At 36.0% G+C, this 12,670-nt stretch overlaps 1 protein-coding gene and 1 long non-coding RNA gene across 2 annotated transcripts in view; both read left to right on the top strand.

Moving 5' to 3' along the window:
- The window catches only part of spri (Src homology 2 domain-containing protein sprint), a 133,121-nt gene that overhangs the window by 49,829 nt on the left and 70,622 nt on the right, over positions 1-12,670 (top strand). The gene's annotated exons all lie outside the window — the stretch shown is intronic.
- Positions 3,309-5,371, top strand: LOC147643360 (uncharacterized). Its single transcript, XR_015272461.1, has 2 exons — positions 3,309-3,468; positions 5,287-5,371. It is a non-coding gene; the product is annotated as an uncharacterized LOC147643360 (long non-coding RNA).

Below are 12,670 nucleotides of genomic sequence, written 5' to 3'. Positions count from 1 at the left end.
CGCCTTTCAATACCACTGAGCGTCCTCTCCCGGCGGCCATTGCAGTTCCTCACACCCTCCGCTGAACGATCTATGTTAACTCTCTGGGTTAGAGCATCTTAACATGGGGCTGTTAAGTTGCAGGAGCACACATCTCCGTGTCTCCTTCCCGCATCTCGCCTAAAAGCCTAAGCTCATCATCCGCCTTTCAATACCACTGAGCGTCCTCTCCCGGCGGCCATTGCAGTTCCTCACACCCTCCGCTGAACGATCTATGTTAACTCTCTGGGTTAGAGCATCTTAACATGGGGCTGTTAAGTTGCAGGAGCAGACTGCTAACAGAGCGGACGAAAGAGCGTGGGTGAGCGGCCGACCAGAACAAAAAAATATCCCGACGGGGGAGGATCGTCGCTCCGGTGAAAAATCGAAAAACACGGGAAAACGCCGCGGAAAAACCCGGTAGAGGTGTGGAAATTGCGGGAAAACGTGATCCCCACCCAGTGACTAGTGAAAGTGAAGGGGGGGCGGCCGGGAAACCCTCGGTTGGGTGTTTTTCCGAATGGAAACCCCGTGTGTGTGTGAACGGCCAAGGGCAGTGCGGTTTTCTTGGCTAATTTTGTTGGTTTTTTTTCATGTGGAAGTGCAATAGGTGTAGGAAGGTACCGCCATCAACCTGCGGCCAAAGAAAATCCATGAAAATGTGCAATACCTTCGAAATTAAAGGGTTTTCAATTTTTCTTCTAATTTTTCATGTGCGTGTGTATGCGTTAGGTCCAGCAACAAGCCGTCGGCCACTCAGGCTATAAGAAATGCAAAGGGGTGAGTGAGACAACACTATTTCCACTTTGCTTTCATCCTTGGTTTTCACTACTTTCGCGCGCCAATTTTTTTTGCTGCTCTGGCTTCAGGTGCTCTCGCTCTGAAAGTTGAACTCAAGAGCGGAAGAGAGAGAGGGGGGGAGCCACTAAGGAGATACGATCCTCTCTTGTGGCTGTCAATTTTAGCCCTTGTGAAATGGAAACGTTGCGGCGTTTGTTTACCCTTTTTTTTTGGGCAATTTGGGAATAGAAAAAATGGTAAAGTCATTATGCATTCTGCATTATTTTACTATATATAACTACTGCTGGTAATATTATTTGTTGAAACTAAAAAAAAAATATTTTCTGCAATTTTAGTATTAAAATTTGCTTATAACCTGGACTTCATAAATAATTATTTAAATCTTTACATTTACATATTAATATTTAAATCTTTAATTTACCGATAAGAGTACCATATTAAAATACAATAAATATTCAAAGATTCAAAGAATGCAAACATTAAGAATAGTTTGGATTGATTTTCGGAAACTATTTTTAATTTATTTTTTATTTATTTTAATTGCAAACTAAAATATTTATAAAATATTCTTCTTAAAAGCATAACAGTTGTATTTATTTTGTCAACTATCTCAAATATTATAAAACCTAGGAAATTATGTATTTTCATAGTTATTTTTCGCAGACATTTTCATTATTTTTCATGAGATCTTTTGCTCCATATTTTGGTTAATTTTCACAAATGCTTTTTGGCTTTTGGTTCTTTGTTTATAGTTTTATCTTCTTGTTTTGCAAAAATAGAGCTGAAATAGTTTTGAAATGAAGATTCCAAAAAGGGGATAATGGGATCCACTAAATTTCGACAACGACGAAGACGTTCGTTTTTATTGCATTCGCGTGTCTGTCATGCATGCTTCACTACCGCCCCGCCTACCGGCCATTCACAGTCCTCCCCCTTTCCTGTGGAAAACCGTCTCTTACACCCCCCTCGAAGTACCCAGAAACACCCACAAGCAGTGCGGAAAAACAACACGCAACTGAGCTGAAAATTGCTACTTTGTCTGACGCTGTCTGAGAGCGGCAGCAATGTGGAGTAGTGGGTTAATATGTCTATCAGTTTTATATGGCTAGTTGACGGTAATAATGGGGAATATCTAATACCAGTCACTAGTCACTAGATTTTCTGTGGGATTTTCAGGAAAAGGGTAAAGTTAATCAAGGTATTTCCAGGAAAAGCACTTGATTTTTATATTATTAACAAAAAAAGGCTCCTTTAAAATGCCAACCATAAAGCAATTTAAATATATTCACCACAAAATGAAAGAATTAATTTAATTAAATTAATATTTAATTAAATTCAAGCGTCGCCAGAATTTTTTTCAATGTAAAATGGAATGATCCTGTTGCTCACTCTTTCACTCCCTTTCCATTGTTCCTCTCTCGGTGTCAACAGTTCTTTTGCTGCTCCCTCCCAGAGGGAACGTCTATGTAGCTCTCCCACTTGCACTCCCACTCCAGCACCCATTTGCCGTTCCACTCCAATGTTACAATTTCCATGGTATTTTGCGGTTGCACTTGTTTTGGCGCTGCTTCGACCCCCCCGGCGCCGGCTCTCTTATAGGATTAGGCGCTTTCTCTTTCACACACTTCCGCATCTGCCGCAAAAAAAAAAAAGAAGAAATATCAAACTGGAAAAGGCCAATGGACAGAGGAAAAGCGGGAAAAACCAGACGCAGAAAATACGAAATGCCGCGGCATGTCCAGAGAGAAAATTGCTCAAAAGGCGAGCTAGAAAAGCCGGTCAAGCTGGCTGAAAGCTCTGAAATAGTTTCCAGCTCAATTGGATTTCCATTAGACAGAAGCAGCAGAGGCAGCAAAACTGTCTAATTAATTTGCATGCGTTGTTGTTGTTGTCGTTGCTGTCGCTTATCGATTTAATTGCCATCTCCTAATTGAAGTTGATTGAACTTGCCTTGGAGTGAGTAGATCGGCAAGATAGCCACAGCTATAGAGAGTGGGCGAGAGTAAAGAAAGTAATCTGAGACCACAGAAAGAGAGAGAGAGAGAGCGTGAGAGGCAGCGACATAGAGCCTTTTCGCCTTTTGTCCTTTGTACGCATACGCATTCAGCTAGACTCTCTCTCTCCTCGCATCGCTTGCTCCTCTCCCTCTCTGAGAGATGTGCTCTGCTTTTTGTCGCTCTCTGGGAGCAAGCCCCAACGGCCTGGAAGAGCACAGTGGGATTAAGTGCGTTTTCTTATTGTAAATTTTTTAGTGATTCTTTTTTAAACTTATAGAATTGGTTATCTAGATTTTGGTGTAGTTTCAGGGGATATAATGATTTTGAAATACTTATAGTAGTCTTATTAGCTTAATATCTGCTGCTTGTTTTATCTTTATGGTGCAGCTTCTTTTAGTTTTGCTATTTATATCACCCCTCTGGCTGTTCTGACCCCACAGTGCAGCGGCAGTAGAGGCTCCAACCTCAACAGACGCCGCCATCGGCGCCGCTTTTCATTCAAAAGAAAACTTTCGATGCGAACGCGCGGGTCTCGGTAGCTTTTTCTCGGTCTCTGTCGTCGTCGTCGCGTAGTGTCGTCTCCTCGCCGTTTCTGTGGGGGCAGCCCCGACCAAGTGCCACTCGAAACCCCACTCGATCGCGATCCACCAAGGTGTGACCATTTGCCCCCCATCTCCTCCTTCTGCTCCTACCTGACCTCCGCTTGCAAACAAAACCCAAAAGTGATTCACGATTCCCTCGAAATTCGCCAAAAGCCCAATTTGAAAAGGAAAAAAAAAGAAGCTGATGATTCTTTTTGCGATGCTGCTGATGTACTGAGAAAAAATATTTAGGAAATTTATTAATAATCACAAAATTATTCAAGAACTAAGCTGGCAAACTTAAAAATTCCATGACAATTGGTTTTCTTGAAACAAATCTTAACAAAAATAGGTTCTAAAATGCGAAAACAATAATTAAATTAATGAAATAATTCAATAAAATAAGTGTTTCATATTATAAATAATTTAATATATATTTTAACCAAAGTTTAGATATTATTTTCAAGGTATTAAGTTACAAAAAATAACTTTTTCATATTCTAAATAATTAAATTAAATTATTTCTAAATTATTATCTTAATTTACATATTTTTTCAAGTGTTTATTGTATTTTACGCTCTTGTAATTGCGTTTGTGACTTGCTTGGCGACCGTGTGTGTGCTGTAACTCGCCCGTCTAACGGTTAACGGTAAACTGATGACGATGATAATAACAATAAAAATGAAAAAACACTTTTAGTTTTTTTTTACGTAGAAGAAACGCAAAAAACAAAACAAGAAACAAACGAAAAACAAATGAGAAACAAATGAAATTGCAATTTATGTAATTGCCGCTTTGCCATCTCGGTATCTTTGTATCTTTTGTATCTTCGGGGTCATTGGCTTCTTTGGCCCCCAAAAAGTGGGAGCAAAACAGACAGTTGAAAGATCGGTTTGGAATGCAGATATATCTGAAAACAAATTAAAGGTCTTACGAACAAATTCTGATAAATTTATCATCAGGAGTTCATCTTGAACTGAAAGAATTGACTTTTTTGGTTTTATTATCACAAAAAGTAATCTTTTTTAATCCATAAAGTAACGTTCAAGTACATATAATAGCTTCAAGCCAGATCTATATTTACCTCTTTGAGATTGTGATATACAAAGTATATCAGTGATGCAAGTAAATATTTGATAGAACCTGTGGATCTCTGGGTATTTATATTCTTTGACCTTCACAGCGTCTGATCAACTGTATTCTTGTTATACAAATATCAATAACTAATAACTTTTTCCAGAAAGCAACGAATAATCCTGAGTTCTATCCAAATAACTTCCTTTAAATAATTTATTTTTATTAAATATGATATTTATTAAATATGATGATGATAAATATGATCATCAGTACTTCCTTGCTATGATGTATGATCTCTATATGGATGTATGTTATATATTTTGCTAATTTCCGCCTATATATATTTTAAACAAAAGATATATTTATCTTTTACATTTCTTATATTAATTCCCATTTGCGATTATTAGTAGCTTAGTCACAGCTTACATAATTTTTTAATTTATTGTTTAAATTAATAATATAGAACTCATCGGTACTTTTTTCTTTGATCTATAATCTTTATAATATTCCATTATATGTATTTTGTTTTGCAATTTTTCTTTTAAATATATCTCAAACAAAGAGATATTTCCCCTTAGAATTTCGCACAATAATTCCCATTCCCGATAATAACAAACTTAGTCACAGTTTACTTAATTTTCTAACACCCAGAGATATCTATGTATATAAGATTGATGAATCAGTCTAAAAGGAGCATCGTGAAAAGTATCTTCGAGCTAATCGCGTCGCGCAATGAAATAGTGTTTATAACGTTGTTGCATCCTTTCTTTTTTGTTTCTGTTTCAATTACAAATATTTTCATAATATTTTAGTGAATTTAGTGGCCAGTGAAAAGCCACGAATGAAAATCTGTTTGTGTATACACACTGTGAACCGCGATCTTTCGAGCAACCGAAACCCGGACCCGGACTGACTCCCTCCTCTGTGTGTGGGCGTCTGTTCAGTATATCGCCGTCTATATATGGTGTATATATCTTCTGATTAGTTTAATTAAAGCGTATTTCAATTGCCCCAGTGCGCAGTTGTTGTTTAATGCCTGTGCCGCCGACTAGACAGCTTCTGCTGCTGCTGCTGCTGCTGTTGTCTTTGTTGCAACACATTTCCTGCCGCACAAAGAAGGAGGAACCACTGGCAATAGCGCCACTGCCGTCGTTGAACCAGCTTTGGGAGCAGGAAAATCATGACAACTACCAGCCTGGGACGCCAGATACTGGAAAAATTCTTTCCATTTCGGTAAGTTCCAAGGCAACGATCTCCTGGACTCGGTCTTCTATTGAAAGGAACTCTCTAAAAGTTAACAAATGTAATACCTAAGAACAAACCTCATGTTTTAGTTAGCAATATCTTTTAATATACATATGTACATATATTGTGTGGCTGCTTTTGAAATAATTTAGTGGCATCGACCAGGAGGCAACCAGGAGCCCATCAACTGCAAAATACCAAAGTGCCAAAAATAAATATGGGTCAGACGGAGACTATGCGTCGGGAGCCTTCTCATACTCAAGAAGATCGACAATGATGCGGCGGCGGCAGCCGACCCGGTCGTATTTTAGTCACTTTTTGCACAAAGTCTTCCCGGTTGCTTATTTTTGTGGCGGTCATAAAAACATAGATGAAGTCGCAATAAGAATATTGATAGTAGGACTACAAATGCACTTACTAAACTTGACTAATTATTTAACAAAAATTCAAGAAATGATTCATATCGAAAGGGTTGCGGAGCTTTTATTCCTTATGATCTTTTCGTTAAATAGATTGTAAATATAAAATATAGACCCATTCCCAAATTTACTTAGTGTTTTAGGGAATATTACCCCCCCTGGAAGAGTATCGGACTATATTCAATCCCCACTTTCTGTCATTTTGTATGCGAAATGGCAGGAAGTGCTTAGTTGTCAGGCTTCACAAGAGCAACGATCGATCGATTGCCGGTTCTAGCACCAATAATTGGCCAAGATGAATGGGCAGAGTGATTGTTGTTGTTGTTATAATGTTTGGTGTTGTTGTTGTAATGATTGTTGGTGTAATGCTTGTTCCATCGAAACTGGAATGCGGTTTTCCGATCGATTTTCACCAAAAACGATCGATTCCTGTCCAGAATGTGGAGCAAATTGCCATAGATTAAGGTTTGTTTTCCCCAAACCATTAGAGTGTACATTAAAATAAAGTTTTCCATTCAAACTATTCAATCAAATTTAACGAGAGGTTAAGTTAAGGTTAACTAACGTAGTTTGGATTCCAATTTTAAGTGGTATTAACCATTAAATATATACCATAAAATATATATAAATAAGACATTAAACCAGTCTTAGTAACTTAGATAAAAGTCTTAAATAAAGCTTGAATTGCCTTATACATTTTAATTAAATGGTATTTATGGTAAATTATAGCAATTATAGTAAATTAAATTAAATTAAATTATATACCAAGCTATAAACTTATTTGCAGACCTGTATTTTTATTACAAATTAATTCTTTTAAGACTTATTAGGCCCCCTTTTTAACTTAAAAACCAATTAAATTTACCAATTTGGAAGTGTGTTTTCTTTGTTTACACATTTTGCATTCAAAGTGTCTTTTATTATTATGACTTTCTAGACAAAAAGGGATCCCCGATTCAATGTGGCGGCGGAATCATCAAAGTCAAATTTGATTTGTCCCTGGTGATCTCACTTTCACTATGTTTACTCAAGTTTGCAGCTGTTTTTGGGGCCACAATAAATAAACACTTTGATGGGCAGAAAGATCACAGCTGCTGCTTAAAGTTTTCCCCACCTTTTAACCAGAATTTTCCGTCCCCCTCTCGGCATTATCCTGTCTGACTGACTGAAACCCTAATAAACATATTTTCTCATTTGCAAAAGTCTCATTACGGAGGGAATGGGGGAAACTCATCGCAGGCCAATTCCTAAGCATTTTTATCGCATGGCTATAATTGTCTGCATAACAATAACACTTTTGACATTAACAACAACCAGCGGAAAATAGCCAACATTAAGGCAAACAACGATGTCATAATTTTCCACAATAAAAAGTGTTTTCTGTTGATTAAATGGTGCAGAAGAGTGAAAATATAAAAGGGGGCAAACGCAACGCAGCCTGCTAATTTGCCATATTTGGCGTAAAAAAAAATAAGAAAAGGAAAACGGGGGAAAAGAGGAAAAACTTTTGCTCACTTTTCCATTTTTGCCTCGATAAAAAGTTTTCTTCTCTTCTGCTTTTTCTTCCACTTCTTCTCTTTTTTTGGTGTGAAAAGCCAAAAATGGAATTGCCCATAATTTTATTGCTTTCGTTTTATATTGCAAGGGCGTTGAGAGGGAGGGGAGGAAAATGAGGAAAAGGGTGTTTTTTGGGGAAACTTCAAGGGGATGCTGTTAAGTGGGGGGCTTTTCCAAGGGGTTGTGGCATTACTTTAAAGTGTTTGCCACGCATGTTTAATAGATATGGTAGGGCCTTCAAATGGAGTCTCAGGGTTGAAATGCGGTTCCTATTTGGGGTTATATTCATACATGGAAAATGTCTTGAAAATTTTCTGATTAACCCTGGTAATATGGGTTAAAGTTTGGCAAGACAGTTAATTAAAATTAGGTCCTTTATAACCCTGTTAAATTATGCTCTATACCTTAAACTAATTATACAACTTATGAGGTTTTCAGAACCGATTGTTATAAATATATAGTTTATATGACATTTCTTATATGTTTTCTTATTTATTTTCATGCTTTTTTGTAAATATTTAGATTATAACCACATATAATAAAGATTATAAGTATTAAACAAGTTTATTAAAGGTTTATATAATTATTCATTTTTTTAATATATAATTATATTTATTTATATTACTATATATATCCAGTTAGAAGTTTTAGTAAGACGGTTATAAAATTAACTTCCTTTTTGAAATATTTTATTTTAAATACCTAACATAATTTAATATCTTTTCTTCTAGGAATTCTTTGAAAAATCTCACTATAATTCCTAGCCTAAAAGCATACCATCATTTTATTTCGAAAACCGTTTAATATAATGCAATCTGTGATGGGTTAATTTGTGTAGATACAGATAAATACATCCATCAAGTGTTCAATCTCCAACTCCAACCAACCCTGACATCTGTGAATTCTTCCAAACGAAGCACAAGAGAGAAAGTCGGTGTATTTATTTTTGTTTGCTATTTGCAATCCATGAAATGCATTTGCCATATATAGTAGACACACACCAAACACACACACACACATTATCTTACAATATTGCATTTGTCCAGATGTCATACAACTTTGGCTTTAACTTCATCATCATCATGATTTCCATGGGCATTTTCCTCGTCACCAGAAAATGTTGAAACTGTTTGCAGTTTGGCATTTGCCATTTGGCCATCTTGCCTATGATATTTGTTTATTTGCCCAGATATGTGGGCATATATATACATATGTATATATATATCGTATTTCTCTTACCATATCTTTGTGTGTATTTCATTGCGTTTCCTTGTTGCTTTGGCAACTTTCGCTGCGAAAATTTATTAATTTATCCTGGGGGAGCAATAGTTCGGTGCGTGTGCGTGTCTTTGTGTGTGTGTGTGTGTGTGTGTGTGTGTGAGTGTGACCCCTGACCCTCCAAATCCTCTGGAATCCCCAGACGAAGCTGGACCGAAACCCCCTCCACCGGCGCAGGACCTTAGCTCCTTGTTCGGCTTCTCTTTCAACTTGAAATGCTGTTAAAATACTTTTTTTTTCTCTTGTTTTTGTTTGTGTTTTGTGTGTGTTTTCCTCGCTTTTCCTGTCATCGAATTTTTAGGGGCACCGGCCAGGGCATTATTTAATTACAGGACTCCAGTTGTCCTGCCACAAAATATAAATTTTTTTGTTCACTTTTCTCGCACTTCTGGGGCGGAAAAGTCGTAAAAATACACACTTGCAAGCTGCTGAAAATGGTAGTCAATGGCCTCTGGGAGCCTCTGAACAATTTTCCGACCAAAAAAAGAGCAAGTTTTTAATTATTTTAAGCCATTTTCTTGTTTATCTTTTTACCTAGGAAATTCAATTAATGTCAATTTTCTTACCTTCATCTTCTTTTCATTTTCTTTTCAGGTGAGTTTGTTGGCCATATTTTGTTTATTTTTATTTGCCGAAGTTTTAAGTGTCACTGTGAATTCCATTAAGTAAGTAAATTTTTGGAAAAATATATTGAATTTACAACTTAGTTATTAATTTAAAAATATCTAATTTAGTTAAGTTAGTTCTTGTTTTTTAATTAAAAGCTCTCTAAAAGGTAGAATAAACTTGTTTTGTGAGATACAAATTTATTTTATGATACAATTTACTCTATTTTCATTATAAATATATTCTATAATTTTATGATACTTTCAACATAAGTTAAGTTATGCATTTTTTCACTATTAATAATTTAAAATAGGGGAAAATATAGCTCCAAGACAAGTTCTCAGAATGTATCTCATGCCCAAGCTGTATCTTGTTTGTACATGTGTCCATGTTGCACACATCATTTTGGATGACAACTGCAGTCGGATTTTTGGATTTAACCAGAGAGATTTTCCCCCAAGATATATATATATATATATATATCCCTCCATATATCTCTCCATTGTGCTCCAAACATTTCTCGTTTCGCGCTTCTCCGATTTGACAGTTTGTTTACAATTTTGTTTCTTGAGCAGAAGCTAGAGGAGATGGAGATGGAGATGGAGGCCTGGTACCAGTGCGTCTGGCAGCTCCATGCGGGCTTTTCCCGAACGCCCCACGTGGGTGGGTGGCTCTTGTCATCGGCGGAGAACTGCCCAATTATGTCGGTGGAAAAGCCATTCAAGTGCAGATGTGTATGAGAGAGGGAGATGGAACTCTGCACAGATTTGATTTAAAGTCATTAAAATCCTATTCTGATTATTAAGGGGGGAGGGGCGGCTCTCCCATAGATAATTTGACAAGGTTATTGTTAAATCAACCGGAAAATTCATTCTCGATTCAAGCAAGGAAAATTATGATGGCTTTTTAAGTGATTTTTGTAAGCTTCATAAAAGAAAATTACAGTTTTCTGCAAAATGTATAAATCCTAGTAATTAATAAAAATAACTGAACTTCTTAAAGAATATAATAACCCCCTAAAAAATAGTACAATATACGCTTAAAGGATTTATTTTAACATTTTTAGATGGTATTATATTATTACTATACTTACATTTTAGTTAGAAGCTTAAAACGCAGAGAAGGAGTCATTTTCGACCCCATAAACCATATATATTCTTGATCAGTATAAAAAGGGAAGTCGATCTAGCATTGTCCTTTAAAAAGAAAATAATTAATATTTTTTTCAACATTTTTAAAGGGGTTACATCATTAAATTTATACCCTCAGTAAGCAGTTTTATTAACCTTGCAAAAACTAACACAGGAAAGCTTTCCGATTTGAAATTAATTCTTTTTTGGCTTAGCTATGGTTTTTTTAAACTTTGATTTGTTCAAAAAATGTATTATATAAAAAATCAATAAATAGCGATTTAATGTCCTTAAATGTAAATATTTCAGGCATGTATCTTTAATAAATACAGCTTAAAATGGTTTCCTGCTAAATATAGAGTAACATTATAAAAATAAAACTCACCTTAAGAACAACTGTCAAGATTTATTTTAGAAATATTTGGTGACTATCCCAGCTCCAGGAAGTTATATCTAATTCAATAAATATTTATACATATATATTATATTATTTAGAATTAAAATTCTTTTGTAATCATCTTCGAATGATATTCCAAACTATTCTCTGCTCATGGAATCCTAAAATTTAAAAAACCACAGCCACAGACAATAATGTCTCATCCATCGCAGCCCCGTTTTAAAAGGAGTGGGTGTGGTGGAGAGGGTGGGTGAAGGTTTTTGGAATTATTTTCCATCCAAATTGTGACCGTTTCAGGGCCATTAAAATTTCTTTGTGGGGCGGAAGCTAAAAACAAAACAACGCTGGCGTTGCCTTCTCTGGTGGCATCGCGAATTGTTCTTCTCAGTGGCATCGTCGTCGTAGTCGTTGTTGTTTTTAATAATTAATCATTTGGCCTTAAAAACCAAAAGCGCTCAGGCAGAGGCATACCAGAAATATGCACATTATTGTGGCCAGAAGAGACGGCCCAAAGAATGGAGAATTTAGCTGGAGAATATCTAGGGGGGATAAGAGGCAGTTACACCAAGGGAAAACATTGTAAACTACATGGTTTTTATTTATTTTAGTTTTTTATTATTATTATTATTTTTTTTTAGATTATTATACCCTGGGAGAGAATTATAATTTAAGTCAGGAGCTCCTAAAGCTGTGAAGGAATCATTTCCGACCACATAAAGCATATATATTCTTGATCAGCATCAAAAGCCGAGTCGATCTAGCCACCTTAGACAGCAAAATTTTTTTTTTTAATTTTTTCAACATTTTTAAAGGGGATACATCATTAAAGTTGTATAAAAAAACTTATAAAAATCTTTTTTTTCTTAATTTTAAATGGAGTATGTAGTATTTTTATTAAAAAAAAAATAACATAGGACAGCTTCCGGAATTAAAATTAAATCCTTTTTGGCTTAATTATGAGTTTTTTAAATTTTGTTTTATCAACCAAATTGTCATATAAAAATATAAAGAAATATCCATTCAAACCGGATATTTTAAGCTTAATATTGATCGATTTCCGATACGATCCTTTAATTCAATTTTAAACTGCAAGGATATATCAATTTCGGTTTCTCAAAGGTAGTCTCCTTTCTTGTTTAAGTTTTTATTTAATATTTAATATTAATTATTCTTAAAATACTAGCAATTATACAAAATAAATTTACTGACAAAGAGTTATCCTTATTTTTTCCACTGTACAACAATCCGAATGCGGAACAGAAACCGATATAAATTGCATTATGGCCAAATTAATTGTTTTTACCGGCCGCAAGGGGTGGTGGTCGCATTAATGGCCAACCCTCCTCCTCCTTACTGCCAAATCGAACCCCCCCCTTTGGCAGACCGAAGGCCCAAGGACATTAATAAGGCCCAAAGGATGTGGTGACATTAATTGCGCGACGAAGGCCAAGCCATAGGCGGGCAAAAGGAAGGTCAGGGGGTGGTCAGGGGGCGGGTGGTTGGACAGTCATTACATTTCCATATAAATATTTATCGCATGTGATAATGCCCAGCGGGGGGAGGT

This window comes from Drosophila serrata, unplaced genomic scaffold (genome assembly GCF_035046125.1).
Source record: "Drosophila serrata isolate PLE 108 unplaced genomic scaffold, ASM3504612v1 contig_276, whole genome shotgun sequence".
Taxonomy (NCBI): domain Eukaryota; kingdom Metazoa; phylum Arthropoda; class Insecta; order Diptera; family Drosophilidae; genus Drosophila; species Drosophila serrata.
The sequence above is the reverse complement of the archived record's forward strand: the minus strand, read 5'-3'. Positions and strand labels throughout refer to the sequence as shown.